The sequence below is a fragment of the Canis lupus genome, chromosome 8 (genome assembly GCF_003254725.2).
Source record: "Canis lupus dingo isolate Sandy chromosome 8, ASM325472v2, whole genome shotgun sequence".
NCBI lineage: Eukaryota > Metazoa > Chordata > Mammalia > Carnivora > Canidae > Canis > Canis lupus.
Window position 1 is genome coordinate 69,399,325 of NC_064250.1, and position 17,531 is coordinate 69,416,855.

At 43.3% G+C, this 17,531-nt stretch overlaps 1 long non-coding RNA gene, 3 other non-coding genes and 1 pseudogene across 5 annotated transcripts; all 5 read left to right on the forward strand.

Annotated features, from left to right (window-relative positions):
• Nucleotides 1–9: 9 nt before the first annotated feature.
• On the forward strand, nt 10–13,110 carry LOC118355521 (uncharacterized). 2 transcript variants are annotated; one of them, XR_004818153.2, is made up of 10 exons: nt 10–123; nt 1,035–1,119; nt 2,005–2,096; nt 3,004–3,086; nt 4,257–4,308; nt 4,766–4,851; nt 6,229–6,292; nt 9,239–9,301; nt 9,487–9,931; nt 13,048–13,110. It is a non-coding gene; the product is annotated as an uncharacterized LOC118355521 (long non-coding RNA). The 2 variants fall into 2 exon arrangements; XR_004818154.2 differs by having other exon boundaries at nt 9,490–9,931.
• Nucleotides 485–555, forward strand: LOC112658158 (small nucleolar RNA SNORD113/SNORD114 family). Its single transcript, XR_003135556.1, has one exon. It is a non-coding gene; the product is annotated as a small nucleolar RNA SNORD113/SNORD114 family (small nucleolar RNA).
• LOC112658134 (small nucleolar RNA SNORD113/SNORD114 family) lies at nt 1,450–1,524 on the forward strand. Its single transcript, XR_003135535.1, has one exon. It is a non-coding gene; the product is annotated as a small nucleolar RNA SNORD113/SNORD114 family (small nucleolar RNA).
• On the forward strand, nt 2,435–2,510 carry LOC112658135 (small nucleolar RNA SNORD113/SNORD114 family; annotated as a pseudogene).
• LOC112658193 (small nucleolar RNA SNORD113/SNORD114 family) lies at nt 5,697–5,770 on the forward strand. The gene has a single exon (XR_003135587.1). It is a non-coding gene; the product is annotated as a small nucleolar RNA SNORD113/SNORD114 family (small nucleolar RNA).
• Nucleotides 13,111–17,531: the final 4,421 nt, after the last annotated feature.

Sequence of the window (17,531 nt, forward strand, 5' to 3'; positions counted from 1 at the left end):
GTTTTTTAGTAATCATCTGTTCTGTTCTGTACTCTTCAGAGTGGACACACTTGAGTTGATTTAACACCTTCTGTGGTCACGAGCTCCATGTTGCATATGTGTGCTAGGAGCACAGAGACCAATGTGAGTAGTAGACACAGTGTTTGTCTTAGTTTGGGTGGGTGGTTTAAGAGTACTCAACGTAAAAAAAAAAAAAAAAAGAGTACTCAAAGTATTACTTAAAAGATGGCCAATTGTACAGTAGTGATAAATGTGAGATTGAGATGGTGCATTATACTGATTATTGCATGTATATAAAATTGAGGTTAATTAATGAAAGAGATTGATATGAGAATTATTCATTATGAAGATTAGGGATAAAACTCCTCTTGGGTCTTTGTGAATCACAGTGATTACAAATTATTATTAGTGAATTATGGTCTATTATTAGTGAATTATGGTCAATAAACAGATGGAAATGAATGAAGAAAAAGAGAGACAATACTGGATCAATGATGACTACTGAGGCGTATGAGTCGTATACGGTGAATATGTGTCTGGAACTCTGAGGTCCGACAGAAGAGAAATCTAGTCCATTCCTTTTGTTTAAAGTGATTCTATATATAGAGATCAGGAATATACAAAGATATTTTTGGTCTTTGGGTTCATTGTTTTTCATTTCATTATTATAACTCGATAAGTGAATTGAAAGAAAGAAGTAGAGAAAGAAAAGTGGAATGAAGCATGTCCAATTATAAAAATACATGATAAGGCAAGAAATGCTATTAATATATATTGTTAACACTGAAGTCCAACAGCATAACAGTTACCTCTTAAGTTGGGGGAAATATATTATTAATTACAGACAAACGTTTATGTCCTGGGTCAGCGGCAAGTTGAAAATTATTTTCTTAGGAGGAAATGAAATAAATATACTTGAAATTAATGATTGCATAAATGATTGTCTAAATTAAAAGGCAAGGATTAATGGAGAGAAGGCATATATATATATATATATATATATTTTATCATCTGTTCTGCTCTGTACTCCTCAGAATGGAAACACTTGAGAGGATGTAAGCATCTTTCATGGTCTTGAGCTTCTGGTTCCATCTATTTGTTAGGGGCATGGAGACCAATGTGAGTAATAATCAATGTTCTTATTTTGGTTTGATTTCTTTATTTAAGAGTATTTAATGTGTAACAAAGTTTGAAAGATAATCAAATAAGGCCAATTGTAGACTAGTGGTAAATACAGGGTGGATTTGAAGCATTCTATCAATGGATGTGTATATGAAAATCTAAGGATATTAATGAGAGAGATATATTGATATGAGAATGATTCTATATACAGATTAGAGATACCAGGACTCTTTTTCAGTTTTTATGAGTCATGGAGTTTAAAAGTATGATTAGTGAATTAATGAATTAATAAATATAGAAATGAATGAAGAGAAAGTGGACTAATCCTGGATCAATGATGACGGCTGGTGGCGTATGAGTCATATACGATGAATGCTACGTGTCTGGAACTCTGAGGTCCAACCCAAAAGAGATCTAGTCCATTTTCTCTTTTTGAAATGATTATATAAACAGATGTCAGAAGAATACAAGGCTTTCATTTTGGTCTTTGCGCTCATGCATTTTCAAACTATTATTACAATTGGATCAATGAAAGAACATTAAAAATGTATAGGTAAAGATGAATAACATTAAGCATTGTTCAATTATAAAAATATCTGATGAGACAAGAAATACTGCTGATATATATTGAAAACTCTGATATTCATTAGGAAGTAAATGGCATAAGGGTGTTACTCTTTAACTAAAGATAATATAGACAGTGTTATCAATAGTCAGTGCTCATGTTCTGGGTCAATGGCAAGACCTATACTGTTTACTTTAGAGAAGATAAAATGTTATCCCAAATAACTACCTAAATGACTGGTTAAATAAAAAGTGGAATGCAAGGACCAATGCAGATAATGTCTCAACCTTTCTTTATCACCTCCTCTGCCTTGTAAGCCTTAGAATGGACACCCTTGAGCTGATGTAAGCATCCTCTATGGTTGTGAGCTCCATGGTTACATCTCTGCATTAAGATCATGGAGACCAATGTGAGTAATAGTCAAGGTTGTTGTCTTGGTTTCAGTGTTTGTTTTTTAAAGGCATTCACATATTATTTTAAAAATATGAAATATAAATTTTGAAGGTTAACCATTGCCCTGGCATAAGTATGGGGTTGATGTGAGGCATTGTTTTGATTAATTTTTACATGCAGCATTGAAATAAATTAATGAAAGAGGTATATTGCCATGAGCAATACTTCTATAGACAGATGTTAGAGATACTTATGGATCTTACTCTCATGTTTTATGACTTTAGGTATTTATTTTAATATTATTGATGAGTTAATAAAATTCATGTAGACACAAATTAAAATGAGGGCCAAGTCTGGATCAATGATGACCACTGGTGGCGGTATGAGTCATGGATGATGACTACTACATGTCTGGAACTCTGAGGTCCAACACTAATACTATAGAAATCTAGTCTCTTCTTATTGTTGGAAAATATCCTATAGATAGATGTTAGAGATATGTAAGAATCTTTTGCTTCTAAAGTTATGGCTCATAGATTATAATCATATTAATATAAAAGAATCAATGGAAGGATCAATAAAAAATTTAAATACTTAAAGGTAAACAGAGTGAGGCATATTTCAAATTATGGAAAGATGTGGTAAGGAAAGCAATACTATTAATATTATGTGGAATGGATAATAAATGGACCAAGGGTGTTACCCCTTTGGCTAAGGATTACATAGGTACTGATAAGTAATAATCAGTTTTGTTGTTCTGAATCAACTAATTGTGAGTTCGACATTTGTTTTATTAAGAGAAAAGTAAGCAAATAGCACAATAAATTAATATTAAATGGCTGAGTAAATGAAAGGTGAAATACGAAGGACCAATGGGTAGAAGATGTCACACTTTATTTTCTGCTTGCTCTTATACTCCTCAGAATGGACACTGCTACACCAATTCTGGCATTCTGTCATGGCCTCGAACTCAATGGTTGTCTTAAGAGCATGGAGACCAGTGTGTGTGAGTAATAGTCAGAGTTCTTGTCTCAGTTTGGGCAATTTAAGAGTAATGAATACATTATTAACCAGTAGGAAATAGGGATACCTGGGCGGCTCAGTTAAGTGTTCAACTCTTGATTTCGGCTCAGGTCATGATCTTTAGGTCTTAAGACCAAGCCCTGAGTTGAGCTCCCACCACAGTGGGGCATCTGCTTGAGATTTTCTCTTTCCCTCTGCCTTTCCCCTTGCTTGTGTGTTCTCTCTCTCTCTCTCAAATAAATAAGTAAATCTTAAAAAAAATGAACTAGGAAATATAATTAAAGAAAGCCAAACAGGACCTAGTAATAAACATGGGAATGATGTGAAACATTATGTTGAGATGTCCGTATGTGAAACACTGAGGCTGATTTAAGAAACAGATCTGATGTCTGTGGGAAATGATTTTATAGATGGATATTAGGGATGTCAAGGCTCTTATACTGGGGTTTTCAGATTCATATGTATTTCTTCATGAGTAAATAGTAAATTAGTGAATAAACCAATAGGCAAGATATAAATGAAAAGAATTAGGGATCCCTGGGTGGCTCAATGGTTTGGCCCCTGCCTTCAGCTCAGGGTGTGATCCTGGAGTCCTGGGATTGAGTCCCACATCAGCCTCCCTGCGTGGAGCCTGCTTCTCCCTCTGCCTATCTCTGTCTCTGTCTCTCATGAATAAATAAAATCTTAAAAAAAGAAAAGAATTCACAGGCTTGAATCATTGATAGTGACTGGTAGTGTACTGGTTAAGAATGATGAATGTGTTTGGACCTCTATATGGAAGTGTTAAATCACTATATGGTACACCTGAAACTAATATTACACCATACTTTAACCAATTGGAATTTATTTTATTTTTTTATTTTTTAAAGATTTTATTTGTTTATTCATGAGAGACACACAGAGAGAGACAGAGACAAAGGCAGAGGGAGAAGCAGGCTCCCCACGGGGAACCTGATGCAGGACTCAATCCCAGGACCCTGGGATCATGACCTGATCTGAAGGCAGATGCTCAACCACTGAGACACCCAGGTGCCCCTAACCAATTAGAATTTATTTTTTTTCCAATTAGAATTTAAATTAAAAAATTTAAAAATTAAAAAAAAGAATTCATATTTATTTTCCCTTTTTTTCCTTCATCTGCTTTCTTCTACAGAATGGACACACTTGAAATGATTCTGTAATGATCAAGACCTTTTTGATTCAGTGTAAGTAACAGTCTAGATTCTTGTCTTTGTTGGGGCTATTTAGGGTATTCAGGGTTGGCTGTATGATTAAAAAGTATGGAATATAATCAAAGAAGGCCACATAAGGACCAATGATGAGATTGTGTTACAAACCAAGGTTCATGATAAATCTGATCTAGCATAACACATACCCCTTTAAAAAAGAAGTTCTAACCTTTTATCTCTGAGGGTGCAAGACCCAGAGTCAATAATCTGCAGCACTCCTCATTCTTTGCTGGGTGGTTTATTTAGTGGTGCTCATTATATTATTAAAATGGATAACTTAACATATTAATTAATAAAATGGTGGTCTATTCATAATCCAGATGTAATAATGTGGCATGCATCATTGTTTCCGAGAAATTTCTGTCACGGTTCCCTCATGTTCGACAATTAAAACCCAAATCTGGTTTGTCAACATCCTCTTTACATTCTGCAGGATGGATGCACCATAGCTAATTAAATTATTCTCCAATCATGAGGATCTTTGCCTTATCACTGCAGGGAAGGAGTATGTCATCCTACGTAAGTAACAAAGTTCTTGGTTTGGTGGTTAGTTTGTGGGTTTTCATATTATCTAAAAAAAAAAAAAAAAAAACCCAAAAGAACTTTCCATCTGTTAACATGCAACACTCTTACAATACCACTGACCATATTCCCTATGCTCTGCCTTTACCCCTGTGACTTGTCCATTCCACAGTGGGGGTCTGTATCTCCCACCCCTTTCACCCATTTTGCCCATCCCATCCCTGCCTCTCAGGTGACTGTCAGTTTGTTCCCTGTATGCATAGGTCTGACTCTGATTTTTGTTTATTCTTTTGGTGTATTTTTTAGATTACACATATAATTGAAATCATACACTCTTTGCCTTTCTCTGACTTATTTTCCTTAACATAATTCCCTCCAGGAATTGTTGAATCACTGTGTTGTACACTTGAAACTAATGTAACATTGTGTGTTGGCTATACTCAAATAAAAAATATATATGGAAAATGTAAACAAAAATGAAAGGAAACAATAAATGTAAATTAACTTTTAAAATGTCATGCATAGACCAAGAATGCGAATCTATTATGAACCACAGCTTATAATTAATCCAATGTAGCACAAATGAAGTTCAAGTAAAAAAACTTAGCTTTTTTCATCCATTTCAAAACTTCCAGTCTCATTTTGTTTGTCTCACTGATTATTTATTTATTTATTTAGTCCCACTGATTATTTAAACATTCCTCTCTTGATAAAGATCTAGGCTGTTACTCATTTCAGGAGTCAGTATTCTAGTTGTTGAATAGGATGATATGGTTATTCACTATAACACCTAAAAATGGTTCAGTGTAATATCTAAAAGGTAAAGGCAGAAGGGCCACCCCTGGACCGATGATGTGAATGGAATGCATCTGAATAAAAATTATGATCAATCATTTTTTGAACCACTGAGGTCCAATGCAAAAAAAGAACTAGTGTATGACTTTGGGGGAATGATCTCAGGAAAGTTTAAGAATCATGGATATTGATTTTATATTATTAGTGAATAAAAGAATGGATCAATAAACAGATAAGGTAAAGAAAAATAGGTCAAAATGTGGACCAATTCATAGGATTTGTTATAAAACAGGAAATGCTACTAATTCAGTTCTGATATACATTGGTCCATTAAGAAAAAAAATATGTAGATTAAGTTGTTACCACTTTGCATAAGAAGCAGCTAGACCAAGGTATTTAATGGTCAATGTTCTGCTCTTAGGATTCCTATATGTTTGATTTATGAAGAAAGAAAAAGTTAAAATTGAACAAATGGTTAACTAAATGAGTGTGTGCCAAGTATGAGCCAGTGATGAATATATTTTATTCTTTCTCATGTCTGCCTTGTACCCTTGAATGGCCACATATTGGCTGCTTCAGTCATTATATTTAATGATGAAGACCCTGACTGTGACCAATGTGGCTAAGGAGAGTAAAGATTACGGTAAGTAGTAGATTGAGTTTTTATTTACAGTTTTGTCTTTTTATTCATGGGGGATGACTATATTATCTAAAAATAATAATTAGCTTCATGCAATCATGAAATGAAATTGAAGAAGACCATGCATGGACCAGTGATAAGAATGTATCCTCACAAGGTCCTGCTTAATTCATTTTGCAAAACTATAAAATAACAACAACAGACAGATCTCCATTCAAAAAATAGATTTGGGCTTTTCTCTCTCAGATTAAGAAGATTATAGACACCTTCTGGTCATAGTCAAAGATCTTGTCCTTGGGCTGATTGTATTTTCTTTGGGTTTTATTACTTTATTAAAAATAATAAATAATTGAGCAAATTAAAAGCAAATATGCTAGAAAAATTACGATGGCCACTGATGGCAAAGGATGTGAGTACTCATGAGACAAGGATTTGTTTCACTTGGGTCAATTATTTCACTACTCTGTTTAAGGAGTATGTAGAGAGACTTACCAGTAAAAATTTCCCCTCTTGTTTAGAAATAAATTCTTTGCTGTTACTTTGTTTTTGAAAAGGAGTAACTGACTAAATTAATAAGCAAGGAAAAATCCATACATAAAGAAAATTAAAGTGGTCAAGAGTATCCCAATGGTAAAATCTTCTGAAACAAGAATTAGGATCAACCCAATTTTGCTTCTCTGAGATCCATTTAACAGAAAATATTTAATCTTTGCCTCTGTGTATAATAAGGACAGACACAGTTGCTAAAATATTCGTTGTTTTCATTCTTCTGCTTTGGTGGGTTCATGGATGTTACTATTACCATTGCTGCTGCTGTTACTATTTTGATAAATCGATCTTGGAAAAATTAAATCACAGGAGGCAAAATCCTGGACCAGTGGTGAAAATGTGATTTGAAATGAGGATTATAGTTATTATAGGTCTGCACCACGGACATTTATGAAATAAAGCATTTACCTCTTTTATCTTTGTTTTAGTAGTATATAATAGCATGCAGTACTAGTCTGCATGTTGTATTGAAATAGTTTAGATATTTTTGCATGCTACTCACCTGGATTATTTCTTTCCTCTGTCTCAGTCACAAATACTGATGACTTATTTGGAGGTAGTGGCAGGAATTCCCTATTCTAAAATTTTCTGGCCCTTGATGTCTGAGAGAGTGCTAAAATAACTAATAAGCTATTAATTTCAGCTCAACAAACATCGCCCCAAATCCATGTGAGTCTCCGTGTTGGTCATAGCACTTGTATCCGAATCCAGTTTAGTTCCAGTCATTAGGTAGCTCTTTGGGATTAGGTAGAGACTAATTTATAAATGTAACAATTCAATATAATTGGGCAAGTACATGGGTTTTCAGGAACACAGAAGGTGGGCCCTCAGCTCAGTCGTTAAGTATCAGATGCTTTATGAGAGAGATGACCCCTGGGCTGATGAAAAACTTACTTCCCAGGCTGTGAGCTCTGGGAAGTCAGGAATCTTCACCTTCTTATCCACTGTGCTGCCCATTATGCCCAGCTCGCAGAGCACATGAATAGACCTTTGTTGAATGAGAAATGGAATAAATGGTGAATGAAATAGAGAATGAATGATGCAGTGAGTTAGTGAATGACTGAATCTTTGAGTAAACAAAGGGAAAATATTGATGAAAATGCAGAGTATGCAAATGAGTTAACACATGACAATGAGTTGAGTAACGAAATGTGCATAAATGTATGATGAATTAATTGATGAGTTAATGCATGGATGAGACCATGTGTAAGTAAAACTGTCAGAAGGAGAATGAGTGAGTGATGAATGAATGAGTGAAAGACAAGCAGCTCAAGGACTCAGTAAGGACGAGTGCACAAATGGATGAGATAATGAATAAGTGAATCCCTGAATGAGCTCCTGAATTACTAGAGAATTGAAAATTAATTAGTAATGAGCGAATGAATGAACCCATGAGTCAATGTATGCATCAATGAGTGAGTAACCAAATGAATTAATTAATAAGCCAAAAGCTGAGTGGGTGAAGAAATTAATAAATTAGCGAAAGAAGGAAGAAGTTGAATAATTTAACCCATGAGTAAATAAATAAGTCCATGAATGAGACAAATTAATGAGCGGATGAATTAGCAAGTGGATGGAGGGATGGAATGGATATTCGGGTGAGTGAATAAAATAATGAATTAGCGAGTGAGTAAATGAGTCAGTGGATGTGAATGTAATCCAAGAACAACTTCACTGAATGAATGAGTGAGTAAATCAGTGAGTTGAGAAATGAGTGAGTGAGTCAGTGATCCACGTGTGAGGCAGGGCATGAGTGAGCTCACACTGGGATCCATTCCCCGATCTCTCCAGAGAGAGCTAGCCACACCCCAACCTCATGGCACGCTGTAAATGCCTCCACTGGGGCACCCGCCCCTTCTACTCCATCACCGGCATTTGTGTACATGTCATCACTAAACGGATGTGCCCCGAGAGCCAGGAACCAGGTCACATTCTTCTCCATATCCCCAGCGCCTGCCCGGCCCGGAGCCTAGGAGGCGCCCAGTAAATTATTGCTGAATGAATTAATGAATAACTAAAAATACATGTGCTTTTGTGGAACTAGGATGGCCCTTCACCGCATAGTCTGGGAACTGTTCTATGGGGAAGTGCGCTGTGTGTCAGATGGTCTGTGGCATCCTCCTACGCAAGTCCACATTCTCCCTCGGGTCCAGCTTCTAGGTTCGGTGCCAGACAGTGAGACAGGATACTGGCAGTTCTGACCGTCCTGGACATTGGCCCATCCTTGGGCAACATTGGCTTGGCATGGGGGAATGGAAGCCCTGGGTCTTCCCGAAAGCTGCTCTTGTCTCTGCCAAGACAGGACGTTGAAAATAACCTGGTCTTGTTTTTATGCCTCCAGCAAGTGGGCCTGCTCCTTGCCTGTGCAAGCAAACCGATTTCCTCTGGTTGTCGTTGCAGGACTCTGGGTTAGACGGGAAGTGCCTCTGGATCTCTGGCCTCAGCTTCATCTGCTTGATGAGGGTAATGGCTGTTATGGGAATTAACCTTGTCCAGCGGGAGCTTGTTAGAAGGCCCACACTATTGTACCTGGGAGGGAACAGAAGCCTCAGAAATCACCTGAAGTAGCTGTAATCGGTGGTTTCAGCTGTATGTATTTGAAAGCTCTCAAATGATAGCCAAGTAATACCCAGATTCCCCTGTCCCAGAAGAATAGCGAGGCCAACAAAGTTCTGGAGGAATGCCAGTTTGGATGGGATGGACCAGCCCAGACCATGCACCTTTAAGGCAGCATAACGTGCCATTCTGCCTGGGGCAGATGACAAGAAAAGTAAGTTGGCAACACCTTTGCCCCATGTGGGGTATTTGCACAAGACCCACCCTCTGCCCCACCCCCCACCCCTTGTATGACATCCTCCCTCCCTCCTGCATTATATGTTATAATTTTATATTCACTTTATGGCTGACATTAACCACTCCTCTCCCTTTCCTGTCTTGCTGGCTCCCGACCCTGGATTCCGTATCTCACTCCTGGTTTTGCATCCTTTGGCCTTTGTGATGGAACCTGGTCACTTGGCTTGGAATATGGCCTTCTCCTTCCTGACGATTGATCTCAGCTCAAATCACTGGCCTTTCTACTTCAGACTAAATCAGGTAGATATCTCCCCCTGTTCTTAATTGTGGGCATCTGGGACCCTAACTTTGAGTCTTCTGGGTTGGCTATCTCCCATCAGGGCAGCCTCTGGCCTCTCCGGGTCCCCCAAATGCTGAGGGTGGGCAGAAGGATGACCATTGGTGGCTTATAGGCTAGAATCAAAGGTGTGACTGGCAAGTGTGTGGATGTTGGGGATGGGACGTGGGCTCTCACATTCCCCAGGACTGCTAGGTGGACGAGCTGTTTGGATCTCACAGCAGTCAACAGCTTCCAGTTGATTCTAGTCTGTGTTTAACGATGATTGCTCAGCTTTATGCTAAGGTCTATCACCCGTAACCTGCCTCACGCTCACATAGCCCTTTGTCTTCCTGGCTCCTCATGTCCTTCTGTCCAGAATCACCCTGTTGTACTCACAGTACGTCCTGACACTCCTGATGGAGCCCGTGTTATGGGGTTCATTATGACCTGCTGGTTTCTCCCAAAGGGAATGAACTCCTTGAGGATAGAGTCTTCTCTGTGTCATGTAGCCCACCAGAAGGTCGACTTGAGAAAATGTTTGGTGATTTAATTGTCTATTCTTTCATGTATTCAGAAAACATCGGGCTCTTTCTATGGTGCCAGATGCTGCATATAAATGGCAAGAAAAAGCCATATCCTCTCTTTGCCCTTGTGAAGCTCCTAGTCTTGGCTGGGAGATAGATTTTAAACAAATTCTCCCTGCAAAATTCCTCTATTACACTCATGATGAGTTCTATGAAGCCAAGTTGCCATTAGCTTGGTTGACCTGCCTGCTGCCTGGGCTGGGCTGGCCCTCATGACAAGCTCCCTCTGCTTCTCTTCCATGTTCTGGGGTGCTCTGAGAGGGCTGGGCCACAGCCACGGGCAGAACTGGTGGATGGCTGTGGCTCCCTGCGATCAGGTCTTGGGGGTCCTCAGAGATCCTTGGAGGAAAGAGGGGTGAGTGGACTGTGGGGTCTGTGTCGCAGCTGCTTGGTTATTACCTGGGCAGTGGTGAGCAGCCAAACATTGCGTCTCATGCAAGCCCTGTGCTTGTTAAGGATGGCTCCGCTGAGGGTCAGGGTTTGAGCTGCCCATCAATATCCAAGGTTTTGTCTTAGAAGTACTGACAGATGACAAACCAAGGGTACATTGGAATACATGTTGATCTCTTCTCCCTCCACCACATGGCATTCTGAGTCTCTTAAAACGGCCGCCTGAGAAACCCTAGTGTCACTAGCATCCCTTGGGTGTTCAGTAGCACACCTGGCAGTCGGCACACCGTGACCGATGCCTCCCTCCCTCCACCTCCGACTTCAGTCCTGCCCCATCAGCATGTCTCCAGGGAGTCCCAGAGGCCACCTCTGGCATCCCTTCCACCACACCAGTCCAGACTTCCCTCATCTTGGGCTGGCATCAGCCTCCAGATTGGCCTTTTTGCCCCTCTTCCAGTTTTTTGGTTTTTTTTTTTTTTTCTTTGCTGCAGTTAGTACAATCCTTCTAGATTTTTCTAGAATGCATGAAAAAGAATCCATGCTCCCTAGAGCCCTCTTTTGTGTTCTGGAAGCCCAGGAGCTTGGGCTCAGGTTCTTCATGACTTGGCCTGCCATCCTGCCTCCACCACACACTCCTGACCCTGTGTGGCACCCTGCAGACCCTCCCTGAGTCTGTGCATCTGCATCTCTGTGCCTTTGCACATGCTCCTGCTCTGACCCTGTCCTCACACTGCTCAGTAGTTGGACAGCTTGTCCTGTCTCCCCCTGGTGGATTGGGTCACCCCACATTTGGAACGGTTGCATGGCCATGAACTTGACCTCCATTCAGAAACCTCTCCTGTGCTTGGTGTAGGTGTTCGCCTTCCCAGCCTGGTGGTGGGTGCTTGGTCTTGGGTGTCTTGGACCCCACTCTGTCTGGGACAAAACCTGTACAGAGTGGTGGGTTCATCTGTCAGAAGCTGGTTGAATGAGACCATGAATGGACGCACATAAGAAGGATTGTGAGGCCATTCTGGGGCAGATTCTATTCCTGGCAGAGAACTGGGGTCCTTAGAGCTGGGAAATAGCACCTCCTCATTACTGAGGCCTGTCCTCTTCTCCAGCCAACTCCACTTTGCCTTCCGCCTGCGACTCATTAAGAGATATGTAACCTTAATCCTTGAAATTGCCTGGGACGGAGCGTGTTTTCACTCAAGGACATGAACATGGAGATTTTATTCCTCCTTAAATAAATCTCACTCCCCCAGGACGTTTGGACAGGATGTGGGCAATTGGACCAGGGCTTGAAACTGAACGTCTTGCAAAAGGCCTGTTTGAAAATTTGAAACCCCGTGGCCACTGGCCAGAGCCGGGTCTGGTTTGTGGGGGTCGCTGGGGCCTCCTCGCAAAGCAGGGAAGTGAAGATTGAAAACAAACCTTCAGCTGTCACTGAGCAGGCCCATGGTCTGCAAACAGAATTCCGCGGTTCGGTTTTGCTTCTCGAACGAAACTGGAGTGAGCTTGCTCAGCCCCATCAGCTCTTCCTCCAAGCTTTTGGCGGAGGCCTCAAACCCTCCTGGAGCCAGAGGGGAGTCTGAGTTGGTCCTGGAATGGAGAGGCCGAGAATGTGGTGCTAGCTGGGACCGGGATGCTCAGCGGCAGGCCCAGCTTAGGGTTCGACCTTCCCGTGGAGGGTGGGCGGTTCCAGGTGGGGCCGGGCACGGGAGCCTGGGCATCCTGACGCTGATGGAAAGGGTAACATTATATTATATTATTATTAAAACATTATATCATGCCTGTCGTCACCAGGCACAGCCAAGAGTTGCCCTGCTTCCCCCAGAGATAGGTGACATCAATTCCTCAGTGTGGAGAGGCCTGGGGAGGGCAGTCGTGACTCGGGGCTCGGGGCTCCCACTTCCCAGAGTGGTGGCAGAGGCTGGCACCCCAGAGTCACAGGTGCAGCAGGGCGGGGGGACACAGGGACACACAGGCCCCAGAGAAGGGGTCTCAGTGTTTGAGCCCTTGTGACGGGCTGTCCCACTGTCCCTGCTGAGCCATGAGTGAGCCCAGGCCCTGGACTGTCCTCTAGGACAGGGAGATGTGTGGCCTTTCATTCTCTGTTGACATTTGTCTTTCTCTGCCAGGGAAGAGTGGTCTGTGTCTTCAAAGTCACCATGTTCCGGGCTCCTGATCTGTAAGAAGTAAGTTTCATTCATTTGTCCCGCAGAAGTCTTGCTGCGTGCCGTGCCCCATAGAGCTCTCCCCTGAGCTGGGGTTCCCCACGGTGGGTGGCCTCCTGCCGGGCCCCCTGAGCCAGCACCCCCTCCACCGGCCCGCCACGCTCACTGGGCCTCAGTGGCTACCTAGGACCTTCACAAAGGGTGACATGTCCTTCTTCCCTCCATCTGAGACTTGGGTTGGAGCCAACAGCTGCCCAGTCTCAGTGTCCCCATCTGTAAACACGGGAGAAAGATGATGGTAGGAGTCTCCACATCACCATTTTGTCTATCCTGTAGGGGGTGGGGGTGGGGAGGAAGAAAGATGCCTCTCCCTTGGACTCTGGTCCCACCCCTCCTCCTCACTGTCCTCCAGGCCCTTGATCCTCACTGGTCACTTGGGGACCGGTTTGTTATATTTTCTTTTCCCTCAGATCAACACAATAAAATAAAAGACAGTCCTGCTAGCTTGGCAGGGGCCGGACCCTGTGCCCCTGCAGATGTTCCCGGTGTCAGCAGGAGCCAGTGGTCCCCACCGGCCGGGGCTGCTGGCCGATGTCCAGAGGGGACAAGGGCAGGCCTGGGCACATGTGTCCCTGCCATGGCCTCTCGTTCCTCAGGGGCCTCCTCTTCTCTGCTGCCTCCTGGGTGCCCCTGGGATTCTGGCCTCATTTACTGGCGGGCCCACCATGGGGTTCTCTGGGGAACCTCCCCAGGCCAGAGTTCAGACTTTTTAAAGAGGCATTCGTCCAACCCCCTGTGCCCCTGGGGTCCCCTGCTGCTTCCCTGCAGCTTTGGGTCCCTGCCCCTCATGTTCTTGCTCAGCCTTCCTATACATACCCCTCGTATAGGCCCTCCTCCTGCCCTCCTGATCCCGCCGCTCTGCACGTCACCTATCCAAATATTTTGTACCCTGGTGAGCCGTGGGCCCACATTCCTTGGTCTGGCTGTTTATGCAGGTGGTGGGAGCTCATCCACCTTGGGAAAGCCATACTCGAAGTGTAGGGGTGGCCCCCCAAAGGTGGATGCATTCCCCTCGAGCCACAGAAGACGATGGGAGTGGCCTGGGACCCTCTGGCCCGAGGCCTTCCCTTGGTGGGTCTCCTGGCTCCTCCCAGGGCCATATCTCCTCAGTCACCCCTTCCCGGGGCCCGTGCTGCATGCAGACTTGGGTTCCTACTGGGAGGAGAGAGAGGCAGAATGGAAGTGGGGAGCTGGTGTTGGTTGGCTGATGAGGCCTCCTGTGTGATGGCTGTTCTCTGGGGGGCAGCGGGGCACAAAATAAAGGGGTTTCGTGAGCTAGAAAGCACTGGAAAGGTATTAGAGAAACAAGGAGGGAGATGCTCATAGGGCGTCCACCCCTCCTTTCCCCTCCCCCATCTCCCCCAGAGCTGGCCCCAGTAGGTGGGTGCTGCTACCTTGCATCTCACTGAGGACTCCTGGTACCACAGAGGGTGCATCATCAGTCCCCCACTGCAGAAAAGGAAACTGAGGCTCAGATGAGTACAGTGAGCCCAGCGATGTCCCCAAGTCTAGGGCGTGTCCCACACCCTCACAGCAGCTCCCGTGCTTGTTGCCTCCCCTGAATGCACAGGATGGACAGGTGCAGCAGAAGGGTGCCTTGAACTCAGAGCCCAGATGTCTGTTGTCCCACCTGGGAGATTGGTGGCACCGTCCTCCTTCATGTTAGAGGCTTGGGTCCTAAGAGCCTGGCAGTACATGTTTATGGTTTGCTCATCAGGACCAAAGAACGTAACAAACTTTTATAGCTAAGTGACCTTTGTAAAAGCCCTTCAGTGTCTGGAAAACTCCTTCCTGCTCCTGACAGTTGCCCCTAATGGCATGCTTCAAAATACACAGAACGTACAGGCTGTAGAGCTAGCTCGCTCCTGGCCTGGCCCATCAGGGGAGTGGGGGCGGGACCACCCTTAGCCCACCTGAGCTTGCTCCCTACCAGAGCCCACTGGATGCCCGCTTGCCCCCAAAGTCCCCCTGCCATGACCTTAGGGGCTGTGTTAACTGGGGGGCATCCATCTGTTGTTGAGACCAGCCCACTTCTGTCCCTGCAAGGAGAGCGGCCAAGGAATGGTGTGGCTAGAACTGTCCAAAAACGGGCAAGGCAGTAAGCAGCCCAAGCACAGCTCCGAATCCAGGATCGGGGCATAGCCGGGGGTGGGTCTCAGCCCGTGAGTCAGGACTGCTGGCAGCTATAGGAACAGCCACCCAGCACAGGGGGCTGCAGGTCAGTTAGTGTCTGGCTCTGGGTTGGTGCTATGCAAGGTTTATGGATGGGCATTAAGCCCTTCACAGCTAAATAAAGATAATGAAAGTTTAATAATAATTGATAATTGATAATTTGGTTTACTCCTGGGGGGACTCGGGGTCACCGACAATAATAGTCATACTAGCAACAGCAGTAACTCAACAGGTGGGAATCTGAAGGCTCTGATCTGCGAGGCGGGCCCCACAGTTCCTTGTCCTGCCTCCTTCCCCTCCTTCACCTTGCCCAGCCTGAGCGTCTTGAGATGCCCATCCACCCCTCCTTCCTTTTTTATTCTTTTTTGAAGAACTATGGGAATTTAATATACTATTTTCACAACTTTTCTATAGATTTAAAAGTTTTGAAAAAAGGTAAAATGATATATTCATATTCTATAACCCAGCAATTTGGAGAAATAACCAGAAAATCACACACATATTCAGCACAAGGAGCTTTATCACAGATCAAAGTTGGAAAACAACCTAAATATGATAAACCACAATACGTGACACCAAACACCCAACAACAAAAACAAATCACATTTTTTTCCTCAAGAGTATCTATGTGGAAAAATTTCAGGATAGACCACTGAAGGAAAAAGTTGCAACACTGAATGTATGACCCCGTCCTTTCTGTCACTCTGGGAGGGTCTTCTGACCCAGAGGTGCTCGGGATCTGCCCTGCATGGAACTCCCACATTGCATTCATACCTGTTTGTTTCCCATGTAATTCTGAGTGGCTGGAGGGCAACAGCCAGCTCTGATCCAGCTGTTGTGTGTCCCTGATGCTGGCCATTCCCCAAGTACCCTTTGTGAGTGTTTGCCAGTTACCCCTACCCTGTGAGTCAGACATGTTCATACGGGTTAGATTTGGTCTTGTGACATGGCCCTTTTGTCTTGGAAGGTCATCCATCCACAGGGAGCCATGGAGGAGTGGTTTCTTGAGCATGAGTTATCCCGGGGACCACCACCTTTGATGGGGGCACCACTTGCTTCACTGGGTGAGTTCTGCTTTTTCCTGGTTGTACCTTAAAAGGCATATATGCCATGATGAAGAGCCACACATGGTCTAGGTAATATGAAGACTATAGGTGATCCAACATGGACCCGGTGCATGTGTAAAGGCCTCGGAGGGGCCGGAATGCACGCACTGCCCATCCAGGGCATTGTCAGGCAGAGGCTGGGCTGTTTCTGGCAGCTGCCTCTCTGCGTGGAGGGCAGATTGGCCACATAAGCCACTTAGAAGTTGCCCATGGCTGCACTAGAGAGTGTGCAGGCAAGGAGTGAGGCCAGTAGGGGTCGACCCCAGACAGCTGTCCCTGGTCCCTGGTCCCTGGTCCCATCCAAGTGGTAGGGACCGTGTTCACTTCACAGCTGACTGGCCACCAGACTCCTTTTTGGCAGCTTGAGTTGGGACTCAGCTTAACCTTCATGCTCCTGGCAGCAAATGAGTCTTCTTTTAAAAATTATGCATAAAATTGCATTTTGTTAACTCATGACTATAATGGAAAATGCAATAAACAATGGAGCCATGTGAGTTTTTCCCATAAAACACTACACTAATAACTAAAATGTATTGCATACAATAATACCAAAAAATAGTATTTTTTCTCATTACAAATGAAAAACATGTTTATTGTAAAAGCTTGTACAATACTAAAAACAATAAAGTGAAAAATAGGAATTACCCTCATCCCAATCATGCAAAGTTGAACACTGCCAGTATTTTAATGACCGCCCTCTGGTCTTTTGTTTTCCGCTGTAACCTACACGAGTGGTGCGTGCACATGGATGTGAGTGCGTGTGTGGTTGTGTGCGTGTGTTTTTATACACAATATCATGTATGTATATTTTCGATTGGGTTCATTATTGTCATGCTATTTTTTTCACTTAACTCTGTATCTTGAATATCTTCCCATGCCAGTAAGTAATTTTCTAGCTTGTGATGTTTTAGTGGTTATGGAGCATTCTAGCAATTTACTATCCACTAACTGATTTAATAGGTCCTCTCTTATCAGATATTTAAATAATTATCACAGTTGGATTGTGTAAGTTGGGGTGAGCATCTTCATTCATCTCACATATGTGTCCAATGTATTCGGAAGTTCATTTTGAAAGTAGAATGGCCATGCCAGAGATGTGAGCATTTTATG